Genomic DNA, 5,000 nt, shown 5'->3' with positions numbered 1-5,000 from the left:
AGTCAAATTAAGCCGCAGGCTCCACTCCTGGTGGTGCCCTTCCGTCAATTCCTTTAAGTTTCAGCTTTGCAACCATACTTCCCCCGGAACCCAAAAGCTTTGGTTTCCCGGAGGCTGCCCGCCGAGTCATCGGAGGAACTGCGGCGGATCGCTGGCTGGCATCGTTTATGGTTAGAACTAGGGCGGTATCTGATCGCCTTCGAACCTCTAACTTTCGTTCTTGATTAATGAAAACATACTTGGCAAATGCTTTCGCTTCTGTTCGTCTTGCGACGATCCAAGAATTTCACCTCTAACGTCGCAATACGAATGCCCCCGCCTGTCCCTATTAATCATTACCTCGGGTTCCGAAAACCAACAAAATAGAACCGAGGTCCTATTCCATTATTCCATGCACACAGTATTCAGGCGGGCTTGCCTGCTTTAAGCACTCTAATTTGTTCAAAGTAAACGTGCCGGCCCACCCAGACACTCAATAAAGAGCACCTTGGTAGGATTTCAACGGGGTCCGCCTCGGGACGCACGAACACGCACGAGGCGGTCGCACGCCTTCGGCTCGCCCCACCGGCAGGACGTCCCACGATACATGCCAGTTAAACACCGACGGGCGGTGAACCAACAGCGTGGGACACAAATCCAACTACGAGCTTTTTAACCGCAACAACTTTAATATACGCTATTGGAGCTGGAATTACCGCGGCTGCTGGCACCAGACTTGCCCTCCAATAGATACTCGTTAAAGGATTTAAAGTGTACTCATTCCGATTACGGGGCCTCGGATGAGTCCCGTATCGTTATTTTTCGTCACTACCTCCCCGTGCCGGGAGTGGGTAATTTGCGCGCCTGCTGCCTTCCTTGGATGTGGTAGCCGTTTCTCAGGCTCCCTCTCCGGAATCGAACCCTGATTCCCCGTTACCCGTTACAACCATGGTAGGCGCAGAACCTACCATCGACAGTTGATAAGGCAGACATTTGAAAGATGCGTCGCCGGTACGAGGACCGTGCGATCAGCCCAAAGTTATTCAGAGTCACCAAGGCAAACGGACCGGACGAGCCGACCGATTGGTTTTGATCTAATAAAAGCGTCCCTTCCATCTCTGGTCGGGACTCTGTTTGCATGTATTAGCTCTAGAATTACCACAGTTATCCAAGTAACGTGGGTACGATCTAAGGAACCATAACTGATTTAATGAGCCATTCGCGGTTTCACCTTAATGCGGCTTGTACTGAGACATGCATGGCTTAATCTTTGAGACAAGCATATGACTACTGGCAGGATCAACCAGGGAGCTGCGTCAACTAGAGCTGAGCAGCCGGCCGCCCGGGAGTGTGTCCCAGGGGCCCGCGCGAACACGCAAGCGTCCGCTCAATTATTCTGCAAACAGGAGGAGGCTGAGCTCCCCTGCACAATACACCTCGAAACCCTCTCAGGTCCCGGCGGCGCGCAGCGCCGTCCTAAGTACTTGGTCGGGTTCGAGAGAGGCGCAATCGCCCGGAGTTAGGCGAGTAGACGCTTTAGGTGCGACCACCCGTGCTCCCAACTGAGCTTGCCGCTGCCGACAGAGGCCCGGGAGCGTGCTGTCGTGGCATTGCCGGCGGGAGACAACACGCGCCACCTACGGTGACCGGCAGCTCCAACGCCAGCGCCACAGAAGGGCAAAGGCCCCACGTGGGTGCCGAAGCGAACTCTCCCAGCACAGCGCACGTGCCAACACGTCTGCACAACTGCGATACAAACCACCAGCGAGAACCGCTGGGGCGACCGAGCAGCAGACGGCGTCGCGGCGCCGAGTGCCGGGCGGCGGCGCATCCTCAACGCACACAGTCCTCAATCGGACCAGCACACTGCAGATGTCCACCGCGCTTCGCACCGGGCCGGCGAGGACCCACTTTGGCTGCACGGCGCCGCGCGCAGGGTGCCCCGGCGCGCAGCTGCGCCGCCTGCCGCGTCCGTCGGCCGGCGCGCCTGCCACTGGGCGCCCCCACCAGCCGGCTGTAGCGCGTGCGCCCACGCACCGCGCGGCCAGCACGCCGGGCGGCCCCCCCTCACCGGCCGGGGACAGTCCCACCCACCCACAGCCGCGTATCGCTTCACACCCAGATTCACATTCACGTTCGTTGGTATGGTGGGGACCGCTTCGTAGCTGTACCGATCGTTGCCCTCACAGATGTACCTCCAGCAAGGACAACCGCACCACAACGGGTTACCAGTTGTTCATTTGCGTAACGTCACCAGTAAACGTACACGTCCATCCCCGTTTGCAAAGTCAACTATTATTGCATGCCTGCCTGTCAGGTGTCAAGACACACTACATCCGCTCACATCCACGCAACAAAATGTGCCCGACTAGAGGGCACGTGGAAGGTGCCCCCGTACGTATGCGATGTCCATTGCGCGACCAACTGTCAACCGGCCTCTGTAGCATGTCGCAGATGTGGAACGCGGGGCACCGTGCTATCACATTGTGTGAGAAGAGACTACTACGTCTGCATACACGCGCCACTACATGAACAGACGGCTCATGCTGATCGCCATCCACTGCGTCCATTACTCCCACACGTCTCTATGGCGTACCACACTGCAATGCAGCTGTTATGGGGAGATGACACGTAGCTGTGTACACAACATTCTGAGCGGGTTGCGGTTGGACAATACATTAATGTAACGTGTCATATGCCAATTACAGAGCAGGGTAAGGCACAACTTGGGTTAGGTTAAGGCACAACTTGGGTTAGGTTAAGGCACAACTTGGGTTAGGTTAAGGCACAACTTGGGTTAGGTTAAGGCACAACTTGGGTTAGGTTAAGGCACAACTTGGGTTAGGTTAAGGCACAACTTGGGTTAGGTTAAGGCACAACTTGGGTTAGGTTAAGGCACAACTTGGGTTAGGTTAAGGCACAACTTGGGTTAGGTTAAGGCACAACTTGGGTTAGGTTAAGGCACAACTTGGGTTAGGTTAAGGCACAACGTGGGTTAGGTTAAGGCACAACGTGGGTTAGGTTAAGGCACAACGTGGGTTAGGTTAAGGCACAACGTGGGTTAGGTTAAGGCACAACGTGGGTTAGGTTAAGGCACAATGTGGGTTAGGTTAAGGCACAATGTGGGTTAGGTTAAGGCACAATGTGGGGGTAGATTGCGGTACAAATTGCATTACATTGCGGTGCAAATTGCATTACATTGCGGTGCAAATTGCATTACGTTGCGGTGCAAATTGAGTTACATTGCGGTGCAAATTGAGTTACATTGCGGTGCAAATTGAGTTACATTGCGGTGCAAATTGAGTTACATTGCGGTGCAAATTGAGTTACATTGCGGTGCAAATTGAGTTACATTGCGGTGCAAATTGCGTTACATTGCGGTGCAAATTGCGTTACATTGCGGTGCAAATTGCGTTACATTGCGGTGCAAATTGCGTTACATTGCGGTGCAAATTGCGTTACATTGCGGTGCAAATTGCGTTACATTGCGGTGCAAATTGCGTTACATTGCGGTGCAAATTGCGTTACATTGCGGTGCAAATTGCGTTACATTGCGGTGCAAATTGAGGTAGGTTAAGGTGCAACACAGGTTAGGTTAAGGTGCAACATAGGTTAGGTTAAGGTGCAAGATGGGTTAGGTTAAGGTGCAAGATGGGTTAGGTTAAGGTGCAAGATGGGTTAGGTTAAGGTGCAAGATGGGTTAGGTTAAGGTGCAAGATGGGTTAGGTTAAGGTGCAAGATGGGTTAGGTTAAGGTGACATAGGTTAGGTTAAGGTGACATAGGTTAGGTTAAGGTGACATAGGTTAGGTTAAGGTGACATAGGTTAGGTTAAGGTGACATAGGTTAGGTTAAGGTGACATAGGTTAGGTTAAGGTGACATAGGTTAGGTTAAGGTGACATAGGTTAGGTTAAGGTACAAACTGGGTTGTGTTATGGTACACATTGCGTTGTAGTACAGTACACGTTAGGTTTGGGTACGGTACACAATGTGGTATGGGATGGCGTGTTGTGGGGGGGAGGGGGGGGGGGAGGTTCGTTGATATCGACCGTAGGACGTGGATGCCCGAGGCAGCGTCAGTGTGTCAAAGGAGTTATGTCACGTCGGGATGCGCTTTTCGCCAGTGAGAGGGGGCGAGCCGTGTCTGTGGTTGCGGCAGACCTGTGTGTTTCATTCCTGCCAGTGTGTTTGTGCTGTAAGACGAGGCAGTGTGGTGGTGATGGGTGCACCCCTGTGTAGGACATGTGTGGGTGTTGGTGGCTTCTCTGAGCAATTGTGGTTGTCGGACGAGTGGGGTATTCTGTTTTATGATTGGACCTCCCGGTCTGGTTATCATAGCGTAGTTGGTGTACTGTGGCGGATAGGATGCACCGGACGTTGGTCCATGCTGGTGCTTAGTAGTTGTATCTGTGTCTGTTACAGGCAGAGAGTAGTGTGTGATAGAGTGTGTGGCTGACGTGTGGTTCATTTTGTGTGTACGGACGTTCAGCATGTATAGGGGCATTTGCGTATATAATCTATCATAATCTATCTATGTGGGCCTGCATAGTTTACTGAGCAGTGCTGTGAGGTGACTGAACTACGAGTGACGTACTGATTTACAGCGGAATGATTGCCTTGTACCAAAGATGGAGTATCGGCTCTACGACAGCGTTGGCACCGCAGGAAATGGTCTCGTAAAACGGCCCTCCCACCGTCATCGTTGTGAGGGGTAGGGACCGCCTATATTCTGAGAGGAGCCCTGTTTGCCACTGGGCGTGGGGTCTCGCATCCTGCGGTTCAGTGCCCCCAGGGAAGCGCGCGGAGGTGGTGCTGCTGCTGCTGCTGCTGCTGTAGCAAGCGAGCTACTTACAGCATGTATAGGGACAGCGGGAATATGGCATATTCGATATAACTCTTCATGAAACGCAAGATATAGGGGCGGATTGCACGTTACGAGTGCGGGAAGAGTCCGCCGTTCATCCGCTGGAGTTGCGATTTGGGCGGTTGGGGTGGGGCACGTGCGGGTGCGGGTGGAGCGAT

General features: G+C 53.3%; 1 non-coding gene across 1 annotated transcript in view; it reads right to left on the bottom strand.

The window, feature by feature from the left end:
• Positions 1-1,289, bottom strand: part of LOC126113852 (small subunit ribosomal RNA) — a 1,909-nt gene extending 620 nt beyond the window's left edge. Inside the window, exon 1 of the ribosomal RNA XR_007524933.1 lies at positions 1-1,289. This exon is cut by the window's left edge and continues 620 nt beyond it. This is a non-coding gene — a ribosomal RNA (small subunit ribosomal RNA).
• Positions 1,290-5,000: the final 3,711 nt, after the last annotated feature.

This window comes from Schistocerca cancellata, unplaced genomic scaffold (genome assembly GCF_023864275.1).
Source record: "Schistocerca cancellata isolate TAMUIC-IGC-003103 unplaced genomic scaffold, iqSchCanc2.1 HiC_scaffold_261, whole genome shotgun sequence".
Lineage (NCBI taxonomy): Eukaryota > Metazoa > Arthropoda > Insecta > Orthoptera > Acrididae > Schistocerca > Schistocerca cancellata.
This window is presented reverse-complemented; position numbering and strand designations above follow the sequence as displayed.